This window comes from Schistocerca cancellata, chromosome 4 (genome assembly GCF_023864275.1).
Source record: "Schistocerca cancellata isolate TAMUIC-IGC-003103 chromosome 4, iqSchCanc2.1, whole genome shotgun sequence".
Taxonomy (NCBI): Eukaryota; Metazoa; Arthropoda; class Insecta; order Orthoptera; family Acrididae; genus Schistocerca; species Schistocerca cancellata.
This window is the reverse complement of record NC_064629.1, coordinates 211,269,372-211,284,803: the sequence shown is the minus strand read 5'-3', so window position 1 is coordinate 211,284,803 and position 15,432 is coordinate 211,269,372. Positions and strand designations below refer to the sequence as shown.

The 15,432-nt window shown below is 37.3% G+C and overlaps 1 protein-coding gene across 3 annotated transcripts in view; it reads left to right on the top strand.

Annotated features, from left to right (window-relative positions):
* Positions 1-2,330: 2,330 nt before the first annotated feature.
* Positions 2,331-15,432, top strand: part of LOC126184728 (uncharacterized) — a 171,079-nt gene continuing 157,977 nt past the window's right edge. For all 3 annotated transcript variants that reach the window (XM_049927265.1, XM_049927263.1, XM_049927262.1), the window contains exon 1: positions 2,331-2,462. The gene's annotated coding sequence lies outside the window, so the exon portion shown is untranslated. The remainder of the gene's footprint in view (positions 2,463-15,432) is intronic.

Below are 15,432 nucleotides of genomic sequence, written 5' to 3'. Positions count from 1 at the left end.
TATTAAAACTTTATCCTTCGATATATCGAGAGCAAATCACTCTGTTGACCTTTACTTGCTGTTGTAGAAGTAAGACCACTTAGTTGTTCCACACATTTATCTTAATTTTCTTCAAACTTATTTACACCATAGAACCGTTTCTACATCTACACCTATGTATATACTCTGCAAAGTACCATGGTGTGCATGGTTGAGGGCATGTCCCATTGTACCAAAGTCTACCACCAGCTCTACCCATAACTGAGCCTATGTGATCATTCTATTTTGTATCCCTACAGAGTGTTACATCCAGGTATTTGGATGAGTTGGCCGATTCCAATAGTGACTTATTGATATTATAGTCATAGAATACCTCGTTTTCTGTTTTGTGATGTACACACTTTTACACTGTTGAACGTTTAAAGCAAGTTCCCAATCTTTGCACCACTTCGAAATCTTGCCAAGACCTGACTGAATATTTATGCAGCTCCTGTCAGACAGTACTTCATTTCATATCACTGCATCATCTTTGAAAAGCCTGATATTACTATTAATATTGTCTGAAAGGCCATTAATATACAACATGAACAGCAACGGTTCCAAACACTTCCCTGGATTACACCTGAAGTTACTTCTACACTTGACAATGACCCTCCACCCAAGGTAACATGCTGTGTCCTCCTTACCAAAAAGTACTCAATCCAGTCACAAATTTGACGTGATACACCATATGATCGTTCTTTTGACAATAAGCGTAGGTGTTGTACTGAGTCAAAAGCTTTTCGCAAATCAAGAAATACCGCCCCTACCTGACTGCCTTGACCCAATATGTCATGTGAGAAAAGTGTGAGTTGGATTTCACTGAGTGATGTTTTCAGAATCGATTCTTGTTGCCACTGAGGAGGTCATTCTGTCCAAGATAGGTCATTATGTTCGAGCTCAGAATATGTTCCAAGATTCAACTAGAAAACAAAGTCAAGGATAAGGATGGTAGTTCTGTGGATCACTTCGACTACTCTTCTTGTAGACGAGCGTGACCTGTGCTATTTTTCCAAGAAGTAGGTACGGTTTTTTGTTCGAAGGATCTAGCATAGATTATAATTAGAAGAGGGGCTTACTCAGCCACAAATTCAGTATAGAATCTGATAGGGATTCCCTCGGCCCTGGAGCTTTGTTCAGTCTTAATGATTTCAGCTGTTTCTCAACACCACTGACATTAATACTTATTTTATTCACCTTTTCAGTGGTATGAGAATTAAACTGGAGCAATTCTCCTGTGTTTTCCATTGCAAAGGAACATTTGAAAACGGAGTTAAGCATTTCAGATTTTTCTTTGTTATCCTCAATTTCAGTTCCTGCCTCATTCGCTAGGGTCTGGACACTAACTTTGGTGCCACTAACAGCCTGTATGTAAGAGTAGAATTTCTTTGTGTTTTGTGAAATATGATTTGTCAATATCCTGCTACAGTAGTCACTGAAAGCATCACACATTCCTCCATTAACAGCCAAACGCGTTTCATTCAGCATTTCTCTACAATCTACATATAGCCCTACACTTTATTTTACACCTGTTATGCAGTAGGCTCTGTTTCTTTACATTAGAAAGGAAGACAAGAGTTTATATAGCACCTTTCGTAGTGTGGAAATGAGTACCTCAAGGAGCTATTCTAAGTCTCCTCTTACATGCCTTATTTATAGTAGATTTGGAAAACACATTTGGCCTCACTATTCATGTGCTACAATTGGCAGTGATGTCTGCTTTTCACAGCATCTATCAGTCTGGAATTGTGTTGCTCACGGATGAATAATGCTGCTGATCTACTATTTGTATGGTTGCTGAAGAAAGCTCTCAATTTGTCACCATCAAAATCTCTGTAGTTTTCTTTACATGAAAACACCAAACATACCCAACAAATTCGATAGGCCTGGGAACTTTTAAATTTCGTGTACGAACATCAGCAAAAGTGTTGGTGCTTTTTTTGGATAGCAGGCTGCACAGAACATGTTAATCATGTTGATTTTTGTTGCAGTTGTTAAATGTCTCCCACAGTGGCGTCAATTTAGTTTTATTTGGATTCCTGGCTTCATTTTATTGAATTATGATTTTTGTTGCAGTTGTTAAATGTCTCCCACAGTGGCGTCAATTTAGTTTTATTTGGATTCCTGGCTTCATTTTATTGAATTATTCGTTGACCAGCGTTCAGGTATTCATTTCGTGAACGAACAGTACTGATTCAATCACTGAATAATGATGTACTTTACTTTAGTAAAGTTCCTTATGCATAAACTACGTTGTACCAAAGCTGTTTCGCGTTAACGACAAAACACACACACCCCCATCAATAGTTTATCTTTGATCATATTAGTTGTGTTGCGCATGCTCTGTGTTGTGGCGGCGAAATGCGAATGCTGTGAAATTGAAAGGAAATGTGTTTCGAAGAGTTGACATATTATGTTACTCATCATCATCGGAAAACGCGAATGTGAGTGGCTGTATATCTGTGCACCCCATTTTTGTTTTTGTTTATAAATCGGAGTTAAGTGTAATGTACGTTCCTCGTACGACCGGCGAAAAATACGTTATTGAGTACAATACGGAGGCAAAGCATCTATATTTTCTTATAACTGTTCATGTAACTAACGATTTGCGTATTGCATTCTGTTTTACACCCCTATTGTTTCCTAACCAGTGGGATGTTTTTGTAACGCCAGAAATGTATATTTACATAGTTGGAGACGAACTACTTTCCTGATGCACTGGTCTTGGAATAGTACTATATTTTTTTTATTTTTCATTGTGGAAGCTATGGATCCTGAGGAGCTGCGAGTAGATGAACACTGATGAGAGTCGGCTGTTTCATGTGGACGAATTAGTACAGTGTAGGGAGTCGAAATTTGGGCTACAGTAGTACTGGCGGGCACCATGCTTCGGGTGACACATCAAATGTATATCGCTCATTCGTTATTTGCTGTGGTTTTGTTTCCTCATCCGAAGATACATATATTATTGAGCGTCACTTCAGAATTTGCTTGCAGTTTTATGGTGAAGGACAAGGATATCTTTTTTTCTTCAGTTGTTTCATCACAAAACTTACAAGTCAATGTTCGCAGTTTTTTTGATATCTGTTAAGGGGGATCTTTGTAGTTATATTGGAAGATATTTTTGCGATACCTTTACAATGGGCTGAGGCGTCTCCTTAATTATGTACAGATACCAGTTATTTGCAGAAAGATAGTTGTTTCAGGGGGAGAGGGAGGACCTGTCAGATTATATTCCCACCACAAGTCAGACGGGGCATCAGTGGATGCTTTTACAAACGTCTGAGTTTCTGTAGCGTACCCATATAAATTTAATATTCATGATTTGCGTTAGGTACCCATAACTGCTAGTAAAAAAATTACTCTCCTAGTATACTTGTATTAGAAATCAAAACATAGCATTAAACAAATTTTTGAAGGTGTATCAGTGAGACTAAGTAACATGGGGGTATGGGATTGGCAGAATATAGGTAAATGTGGGAATGTTAATCATAGTGGTGTGAATGTTTATGCTACATCTAATGGTTAAAATTTTTCCTAGACAAACAGTGGCGCACACACTCTCCAGTTTGCATGGTGAAGATTTTCTAAAACTAACTTTATGGCATGATTTATGTTAGGAAAATATGTATGCTAATACCACAGTGACACTTTCTGGGTACACATCTTTCAGCTAATAACCTGATGACTGAGCTTAGTGTTTAACACACATCACCACCTACCACCCCCATAATAATATTTATACACTTCCTAGTGTATATTTTAGTTAGTGTAATAGTGGATCACCTGTGACATCTTGGATGTGGTGACAGAGAGATCAGGAGCATAAAAACACATCTGTCAGTTTGGAAACTGATAATGTGGTTGTGAGTTGGCAAAACTAATGAACGTAAAAGTGAAATAAAGATTGCGGTAACAGACTGATCAATAGCATCTCTTGATGTCTATGTTTGTGCCATATTTAACACACTTTTTGCAATATAAACTAAAATTGTGAGGTAAATTTAGAAAACGTGTTTGATAATGTACAAGTCTTTGAGTATTTTGATACATATCATATACATAAACTATGAGAAAGTGCAACAGGATTTCACTACATAAGTTCCACAAGTAGGCTTATATTTTTCCTTCTGTGATCCATTTGAATTTGGTACTTTGACATTTTCACCAACCAGTAGGAATGCTATTTGTATCACTTTGATAGGGGACAAAATCTCCTTTTATGAGGATATCAACATTTTTGCAGATGTGGTACTAAACAGCCTTCTTGAACTTGCCACTATAATCTACTGTATTAGTTCCCTCAGACAAAACACCATGCCCAGTTCTTGGAAAAAGGCACAGGTCACACCTGTCTGCAGGAAGGGTAGTAGGAGTGATCCACAAAACTACTGTCAAATATCCTTTGACATTGATTTGTTGTAGAATCTTAGAACGTATTCTGAGCTCAAAGATAATGAGATATCTTGAACAGAATGATCTCCTCTATGCCAATTAGCAAGATTTTCGAAAACATCGCTCATGTGAAACTTAACTCACACTTTTCTCTCATGATATACTGAAACCTTGGAATCAGGGCCACCAGGTAGATGCAGTGTTTCTTGATTTCCAAAAAGCATTCGACTCCATATTGTACGTATGTGTATTGTCAAAAGAACAATCATATGGTGTATCAGGTCAAATTTGTGACTGGATTTAGGACATTTTAGTAGGGAGGACACAGCATGTTATCTTGGATGGAGAGTTATCGTCAAATGTAGAAGTAACTTCAGGTGTAATCCAGGGAAGTGTTTGGAGCCCTTGCTGTTCATGTTGTATATTAGTGGCCTTTCAGACAATATTAATAGTAATATCAGGCTTTTCAAAGATGATGCAGTGATATGAAATGAAGTACTGTCTGACAGCAGCTGCATAAATATTCAGTCAGGTCTTGGTAAGATTTCAAAGTGGTGCAAAGATTGGGAACTTGCTTTAAACGTTCAACAGTGTAAAAGTGTGTACATCACAAAACAGAAAACGAGGTATTCTATGACTATAATATCAATAAGTCACTATTGGAATCGGCCAACTCATCCAAATACCTGGATGTAACACTCTGTAGGGATACAAAATAGAATGATCACATAGGCTCAGTTATGGGTAGAGCTGGTGGTAGACTTTGGTTTCTTGATAGAATACAGGGGAAGTGCAATCAGTCTACAAAGGAGATTGCTTACAAATCACTCATGCATCCCATGCGAGAATATTATTCAAGTGTGTGGGACCCATGCCAAATAGAACTAACAGGCAATATTGAACATGTACAGAGAAGGGCAGTACAAATGGTCACAGGTTTGTTTAATCCATGGGAGAGTGTCACAGAGACACTGAAGGAAATGAAGTGGCAGACTCATGAATTCTTGCAGACAGACATTAACTATCCCGAGAAAGTCTATTAACAATGTTTCAAGAACCGGCTTTAAATGATTTCTGTAGGGATACACTACAACCCCCTACGTATCACTCACATGGATTGTGGGGATACAATTAGAGTAATTAGTGCACGCACAGAGGCATTCATTCAATCAATCATTCTTCCTGTGCTCCATATGTGAATGGAACAGGAATAAACCCTAATAACTGGTACAGTGAGATGTACCATCTACTATGCACATCATGGTGGTTTGCAGAGTATAGATGTAGATATAGATATGTTATGGAACATGTTATGAATTATTTTTGACAAATTCAGTACCAAGTGAAGAAGAACCATCTAAGAACATTTTCAGGAGTGAAAGTATTCATATTCTCACTAACCCCCATTACCAAATTGGACCAAGGATCTTCATGGCATGGCTTCCGTGTATCAGTGGTAGAGAATGAATAAGTGCAACATTGTCAAGTGAGTATATGTGAAAATACCATACTAACATGCATCCTGAAGAGGAACAGCAACATTTTTAGTTGTTGACAAGCAACAATCTGGATGTTTTTCTGATCTGGCCCTATAACATTGACACGAGCTTGTCTTGCTGGTACTGGGAATGACTGAAAGTAGGGGAAAATGCAGCTTTTATGTTTCCCAAGGACATGCAGCTGTTCTGTATAGCTTCATGTTGATAATGTCCTCTTGGGTCAGATACCCTGGAGGTAAAATAATCCCCATTCACGTCTCTGTGTGGGACCTAATCAGGATGATGATATGTATATAAAAAAAAGCAAAACTGACATTCAATGAATAAGTATGTGGATCGCTTAATGGAGTAGATACATCAGAGAATTTAGGAAGTGTAAGTGGCTGGGTTGAAGTTATTGTGGGAAATAGTGAAGTGCAGTTTCAGGGAGAACAGGACTTCTGGTCAGGTGAGTGCTGGGCTATAAACACTAACTCAGATAGGGATAATGCAGGAGTAGGTCTAATAATGAATAAGAGAATTGGAATTTAGGTAAGCTGTGACACCATACTAACATTATCATAGTCAGGTTACACATAAAGCCAATTCCCATCATAGCAGTGTGCTAACTATGCAGGTGAAGAAGAGATTGAAATACTGTGAAGTGAAAGTTAAGGGAGACAAAAATTTTTGATGGTTGACTGGAATTTGAAAGTAAGCCAAGAAAGAAGAGTAAACATAGGGAAGCAACATGTGCTAGAGTGTAAGGAACGAAAGAGGCAGCTGGTAGAATTTTGTGCAGAGCACAGTTTAGTTATTACTAATATTTGATTTAAGAATAATGAAAGAAGATTGTATACATGGAAGAAACCTAGAGAACAGGAAGGTTTCTGATACATATTTATTAGGTTTGTAATATGAAACAACAGCTAGCTGCAAGTATGGTGTAAACAAGTTTATTTGAATCTCTAACAAATCCGTTTTCAAATGGCTCTTACAGACTCTTTTTGCTTTCCTATTGGGGCCATGTTTTGTAATAATTATTTGTTTTATGCAGTAGTTTACATTTCTGTGTGGCAAATTTGTCATGTATTTGTTATAGACCTACATTTTAAAATTTCCATGTTTCGGTACTTGCAGTGTTTCAGTGCTGTTAAATTCTTGCAGAACTTGTTAATGCACTCTGTCCCAAGTTTTATGGCAGTGCACATGTTCAACATAAAAAAAAGTGTGCCTGAGCTTCACATAGCTAACAAGAGCGTTAGTTTCCAAGAAGCTTTAGTATTATTAGAACGTGTAACAGAAACACATGGCAAATAGACTGAACTGAAATATGCACCACTCCACACAAGCAATAAAGCCTACAAAACAAAGTTGCAGCAGGAAGGCAAGAAACTCTAACTGGTAATGATTAAATTTGAATAAACTTGTTTAAACTATGTATGTGTGTGGTTACTGTTTCAGTGTACAAGAATTATAATGCAACCATGGCTCTCAGCTTTGTTCTCAACAAGATGGGTTTCTGAAATGTGGAGTGGTTAGACAGAGATTGCAAAACATTTCTCTGGGGAAAGATGTGAACTGACCAAATCTATTAAATTACATTAGAATAAAATAGAAGACAAACATGTAGCTTTTATAGATGCAGTAGAGGTTCAAACAAGCAAAATGCCAGGGCCCAATATATTCTGTTCAGTTAGCATGAGTTCAAAATACAAAAATGAAAAAGGCAAAGGGCTGTGAAGAAGTCAAAATAATGAGATTGACAGAAAGTACAAAATATAAAAGCAGGAATGGATAGAGGATAAATGTGAAGCTGTAAAAGCATGTATGACTGGGAAATGTAGAAGCTGTATATAGGAAAATTACACATTTTGGAGAAAGAAAGAGGTACGTGTATGCTCAGGTGGCAAGCATGTACTAAGCAAGGGGGAAAAGGCTAAAAGATGGAAGGAATGTACACACGGGCTGTACAAGGAAAACAAACATGAAGACAGTATTACAGAAAGGGAAGAGAAAGTAGATGAAGATTAGATGAGAGACGTGATACTGTGAGAATTCCTCAACATTTTTGAGATCCTTGGGAGAGTAAGGTACGTAAGACGGAAAATATTTGATGAGGTGAACATATGTAGCTGAGGAATGTATTTATAGAATAAATAATAATTCAGTTGCTAGTGATTTTTCAAATTTATTCCAAGACTAATGGTGTAAAATACTTGTACATTTATAAATTGGGGCAAATGCTCAGGATAAATACCCAGGCATTTTAAAGATTAATTGATAAGGGGCACCTATAAAAAAATTTAAAGGTAATATTGTGTATTGGTAAAGGTGTTTTGCAACACTGCTTCTTTAGTTGTTGGGTAACCTTGTTGAAAAAGTTACTAGAAAGTTAGGGGAGAGTTATTAGGGGAAATAAATTGTACTATAAATGTAACTTTTTACAGCGTCAATGAGGTCAAGTCTTGGGGTACTGCTTCATAAAAAAGAAAATAATATTCAGGTTTAAAATTAATTTAGCCTGTAGATAGTATTTCTACTTATACTGTACTACTGCAAAAAAAAAAAAATTAAAAAATTGGTCTCAATCAGTATCTTGATCTTCACTCTGAATCATAGTCTCCTGTGTCTGATTTCTTGTGGACTACTGGGTTCCTTTCCATTTTGTCTTTGCTTTGGCTGTTCAGCGTTGCTTTTTTCTTGGGATCAACAGGCTTATGTTGTGTTCCTGCTCCCTTCGTCAACTTCCAGTTCGGTTAGTTTTGCAACTCTCTCTGCTTTGAGTATGTTCCTTTTTTTACTGTGGATCCATCCAGAAGTAATGAAGGCACACTCTGTAGCAGCAGATGTAACTGGTGTGCTCAGAATTTTTATGCCAACTTCTGCCAATTCACAAGTTTTTCTTAAACATAAACACCACAAATGATTTGCACAATGATTATCTTCATGTGGGGGAGAACTCACTGTCCCACATACTGTTTCTGGACCAAATTCCTTGTTTGTCTATATAACCAACCAGGTTCTCTCTAACCTAAATACCATTTATTCCAGTGTTCTTTGTTGTGCCACAAACAAAGCTTATTGCATCAAGCGTCTCAATAGGCTTCATGTTATTACTTCATACTGTAGGGTCAAGATGGTTAGCTTCAAGGTGGGCATTGATTCTTTGTTATTAAATCCTTTTTATGTTAGTGTTATCTTTACAGTAGTGCAGCCATAAGAAAATAAATAAAAGAAGGAGCAGAGTGGAAAACTATAGTTTCTCAACTGTTGCTACATCTGACAGTAAAGCATTTTTTTTTTACTGAAAATAGTTTAACATTTAAGAATGAATTTATCATCAAATAACACATGCAAGCTATTTAATACATTCAGTAATAATTTTGCTATCGATAATCATTCTTCAGTAATATTCAGAGATTTGACACGGATTGTAAAGTGTTACATTAAAAAGTGGTGACTTATGGACGATGTTTTTTTTTTTCCCAGCTTATCAGTGCACAGCTGTTCAGTCTGTGTGCATGCACGTGTACGTGCGTGCGATAGAGAACGACTGAGAGTGAAGAGTAGAACTGGTAACATTATAAATGATAAGCAACTGCCAACAACACATGCCCTTTCTCGGTACAAAACACATGCTCTCTCCCTCCCTCCCCCTTTCCTTTTATTCTTAGTAATAAAGTCAATGAATGATACATGTAAGTTTAAATGTAACACTTAGTAACTTTTAATGTCGGGAGTATCGTCTCGTCCCTTATTTTAATTGGTAAATTTAACATTATTGCTGTAAAAATGTTAAAAAGTACTTTTATAAATGCCCAGATTTTGGGCATTTAAAACTGCTTTGGACAAGTTCCCAGACAAGTGCCCATTTATAAATGTCCTGCCCTCTGGGCATTTGCCCAGCTTACATCACTATCCAAGACTGGATTCGAAGCATAAAGCCTCATCGTCAGTTGCCACAAAAGAATTATGAAAACATAAATGTATAACTGACTTTCCCAACTGCTAGGCATTTATGTGTTCATAATTATTTAGTAGCTCCTGAAGATGGAGCTTTGAGCTTCAAAACTGGTCTTGGAATAAATTTAAAAATTACTAGCAACTGAAGCAGATTTTTATTCTCTAAATACATAAAACAGACTTAACATAAGAAGCGGTACTAACTATGACATTTTAGAATATTAGTTAAAGAAAGGCAAACCTTTGTTTTTAGGGTTGGTAGACTTAGAGGAGGTTTTTGAGTGTGTTGAGCGATGCAATAATGTTTGAAATTCTGAAGGTAGCAGGGATAAAACTCAAGATAAAAAGGGTGTCTGCAACTTGTACAGAATATGGACAAGTGTTACAAGAACTGAAAGACAAGAAAGGGACACAATGGTTGAGAGGAAAGTGAGACATACTTGTAGCCTATCCCTGATGATATTTGATCTGCACATTGAGTGGGCTTGAGGAAACTAAGGAGAAAAGTAGAATGGCAATAACAAGGAAAGCTTATTTAATAAACACAGTTGTGATTGCATTTAAGTTGTTAAATTTTATTTCTTAGATGACTGGTATTGATCTTCTGAGATACCATCATCAGATCTATACTCCTTGACCACTGTAGGAACCTGCAGTGTTCTCGATGCCTGTGCAGATGAACCCGCTTGATGCCAGCAATTCCTCCTGTCATCAAGGAATATAGAGCTGATGGTCTCATAGAAGACCAAAGCCGGTCATCTAAAAAATAAAAATTAGCTGCTGAAATCCAATCACGACTTTGTTTATTAAGTCAGTCATAATATTAATAGATCACTGTTTGTCTTGAAACAATGTTCCAAGAAAAGCATCTCTGGATGTTCATTGTGTGGCCTTGTATACTAGTGAAAGTGGATGATAAACAGACAAAAAGTGAACAGAAACTTTATAAGAAATATGAAAATTAGGTGGGTAGATTGGATAACTAATGAAGAGTTGCTGGACTGAACAGAGAAGGAAACTTTTCTAAAAGAAGGAATTGGTTGCTCAAACACAACATGAAGCATAAAGGAATTGTGTGTGTGTGTGTGTGTGTGTGTGTGTGTGTGTGTGTGTGTGTGTGTGTGTGTTTTTTGGGGGAGGGGTCATGACCCCCTATAAATTCCCCCGCCATCCTCCCCATCCATCCACCTTGTATCCAATGTAAACATGTACTAAGCAAACTAGTGAAATGGTTATGATACTGGATTTTTACTTGGGAGCAATGTGACTCATAATGCTGTAAGGCAGTATTAATTTAGGCATTTCTCAGGAAGGAATAAATGGCTGGGGTGAACTTCTCTTGAATCATGCTGTAGGTCCTGTTCAGCAGCTGGGTACTGGATGTCCTTAAGGTGGACAGTTCTCTTGTTTCCATTTCTGTTTACTGCCAGTTTAATGGTAGGCACTTTTGCTCTTCATATTTCTTAATTACCTTATTCTTTTTATTTTCCATGTATCTTTTTTTTTTTTAAGTGATGCTTCTTAGTAAGACCCTTCCATCATCTCTGAGCAGGAACTGCACAGTGTGTACCAATGCACGATCTTTGACCTATTCTGGCACATTCTCCCTCTTCACATCTCCTACCTTGTTATCACAACAGGTGTGTCCATCCGAATCTTAGAGTTGTAATGACATGTCTCCGTCGCCTTCATTCTAATCTTCTCCAACTAACCCTGCTTTCTTCTGTGAAATTAAGGTTACTTTCTGCTTGTAGGACTGGGAATTGGGCCTCTTGGAGGTAAGCTTCTTACCCTCTGATGAGATTAGGCCAGCTTGGATTAGATATACATTTTGTTCCAAAGGATCCATAGTGAAAAGTGTCTCCAAGATGTGGATCTCAGTAACAAGAATATGCAATAAATATTAAAAAAAAAAAACAAATATTGCAATGTACATCCCACAGATCCCAAGTGAAATGATAGAATGTGGGAAAAAAATTGTAATCATATTGTTGTTTAAAAGGTAATAACTTGTAACTACAAAGGTAAATGCTCATTACATTGAGGTGCATGCGATAATTCTTTTGCTTTTGTAGCCACACATCATCAAATTGAAAAATCATTTTATAGCACTTATTTACAATGATCCCATTACTTCATTGAATTTGTGCAGAAGCCAAAATACTAAGGTCATTTGATATTATCAGTAAAATGCAAACGAGTTTGTTTAACCAATAAATTCATCAAAGGAGTGAAAGGAGTTAGCCACCAATAAACCCTTTAATCTTGTCTTAAACTGAACTTTATTACTAGTTAAACTTCTTATGACTGCTGGCAAGTTTTTAAAAAATCTGTGTTCCGGAGTAATGGACACATTTCTGGACCAAATTGGCTTTATCAAAGGTTTTTGTTTCTAGTACTGATTCCATGAACTGAGCTGTTGGTTTGAGAAAGATTATCTGTAATGACAAATTTCATTAAGGAAGAAATATCTGGGAAAGCAGTAATTAGTATCCATAGTTCCCTAAACAGACATCTGCAGGATGTTCTTCAGTTCATGCTACAAATAATTCTTATTGCACATTTTTTTACCCGGAAAACTTGAGCTTGGCTTGATGAGCTACCTCAGAATATAATCCCTTATTGACATTCCTGTCAGAGGCAGATGATTTGAACCATTTTGCTGCATACCTTGTGTCACCGTAATGTCTAATTTACTTAAAAGGATAGTGTGATTTTTCGTAGTAAAATGTCTTCGACTATTACAAAATACACCAGCAGCGTATAATTTATTGTCTAATGAATTGAGTAAATTCTTACTGTGTGTGTAAATAATCTTCTCAGTATCAGAAATCTTTAGCAATCCTAACTGTGACTTTGACAATATATTTTTTGCTGTCAGGTGGCTAAGAAGCTTAGTGTATATTACCTTAATGAAATATTTTGAGAATGTTGGTAAAAGTGAAGCTTGTTGGAAATTTTGATGTTAGTTCTGTATTGTCTTTCGTAAACAAAGTTGTAACTTCAGCCTATTTGTCATTCAGGAAATGTTTGTGATAAATGACTGGTTGCACAGATAGCTCAATACGTTGTTAAACCCAGAAGAACAGTTTTTAATTAACTTTGTTGATGTGTTATAATAACCTGTAGATTTTTTGATTTTGAGGATTTTTTTGATGGACATTTATTGTATTGGTTTTGTAAGGTTCACTTTTATTTTACTAAAGATATTTGTAAAGAATTGCCAGAGATATTCCATGGCAGCACCAATTGAATCTGACAACCCCAACTTTTCAGGAACAGTTATGAAATGCTCATTAAAGTTTTGCAACAAAGCACACATCTGTTATAAATGTGTTGTTTACTGTAAATGCTTTCTGCTCCTCTTCACACCTGGTTCTGCCAGTCTCCTACTTCACTATTCCCATATTATTATCTTTATTTTGCTTTCTGATCTGATTATCTTTCCCTCGTAATATTTTTGCTTTGATGTCCGTATTACTATCCTCAGTATTTGGCAGTGTAATGAGCTATAGCACCATCAGAGCTCTTTCTGACTGATGGAAATTGTTTCCTTTTTTGGTTTACAGGATATTTTTATTCATTGAGTAATCTGTGGTTTCTTTGTAGACTGTAGTTGAATCAGTGTTAGTTTTAGGGGAAAACAGTATTCTAGCAAAGGAAGGACATTAATTACTAGTGTCATATTTTTCATTCATTCCATGAGCACTTTATACATCACTCTCGCTCATGTCTTCGAGGAGTGTCCTAAAGTAATAGCATTTTGGCTTACTAACTTCCCATTTGAATAAGAATTAGTAGATTTTATATCATATTCAGTATTAACATTTAACAAAGGGAACTGCACGTCATGGTCTGAGATACCATTGACCATTACTTTCGTAATGTAATTTTGTTCATTAGACCTTTCCATAAAGATGTTACGGTTGTTCATGAGCAGTTGACTACCCTAGTTGGGAAGTTTGCAGTAGGAATTAAGTTGAATGGTTGTGTTCCTGACTAGTAAACTCTTCCAGTAAGAGTTGTTAAGAAAATGTACATTAAAATCTCCAGGAACCATGTCCGCAGCTCGTGGTACATCTACATCCATACACCGCAATCCACCTGACGGTTTGTGGTGGAGGGTACCTTGAGTACCTCTATTGGTTCTCCCTTCCATTCCAGTCTCGTATTGTTCGTGGAAAGAAAAATTGACGGTATGCCTCTGTGTGGGCTCTGATGTCTCTAATTTTATCCTCATGGTCTGTTTGCGGGATATATGTAGGAGGGAGCAATATACTGCTTGACTCCTCGGTGAAGGTATGTTCTCTTACTTCAACAAAAGCCTGTACCGAGCTACTGAGCATCTCTCTTGCAGAGTCTTCCACTGGAGTCTATCTATCATCTCCGTAACGCTTTTGCGATTACTAAATGACCCTGTAATGAAGCGCGCTGCTCTCCGTTGGATCTACTCTCTCTCTTCTATCAACCCTGTCTGGTACGGATCCCACACCGGTGAGCAGTATTCAAGCAGTGGGTGAGCAAGTGTACTGTAACCTACTTCCTTTGTTTTCGGATTGCATGTCCTTAGGATTCTTCCAATGAATCTCAGTCTGCATCTGCTTTACCGATGATTAATTTTATATAGTCATTCCATTTTAAATCACTCCTAATGCCTACTCCCAGATAATTTATGGAATGAACTGCTTCCAGTTGCTTACGTGCTATATTGTAGGTAAATGATTAAGGATCTTTCTTTCCATGTATTCACAGCACATTACACTTGTCTACATTGAGATTCAATTGCCATTCCCTGCACCATGCGTCAATTCGCTGCAGATCCTCCTGCATTTCAGTACAATTTTCTATTGTTACAACCTCTCGATATATTACAGCTTCATCCGAAAAAAGCCTCAGTGAACTTCCTGTGTTATCCACAAGGTCTTTTATATATTTTGTGAATAGCAACGGTCCTACGACACTCCCCTGTGGCACACCTGAAATCACTCTTACTTCGGAAGACGTCTCTCTATTCAGAATGACATGCTGCGTTCTGTTATGTAGGAACTCTTCAATCCAATCACACAATTGGTCTGATAGTCCATATTCTCTTACTTTGTTCATTAAACGACTGTGGGGAACTGTATCAAACAACTTGCGGAAGTCAAGAAACACGGCATCTACCTGAGAACCCATGTCTATGGCCCTCTGAGTCTCGTGGATGAATAGCGCGAGCTGGGTTTCACAAGATCGTTTTTTCAAAACCCATGCTGATTTCTACAGAGTAGATTTTTAGCCTCCAGATAAGTAATTATACTTGAACATAATAAGTGTTCCAAAATTCTACAACTGATTGACGTTAGAGATATAAGTCTATAGTTCTGCACATCTGTTCAATGTCCCTTCTTGAAAATGGGGATGACCTGTGCCCTTTTCCAATCTTTTGGAATGCTACGCTCTTCTAGAGACCTACGGTAGTGACTAGTGTTGCTGCCTCTAGATCACAGGGTCCTGGGGGCGATTACCGGCCGGGTTGGGGATTTTCTCTGCCCGGGGAATGGGTGTTTGTGTTATCATCATCATCATCATCATCATC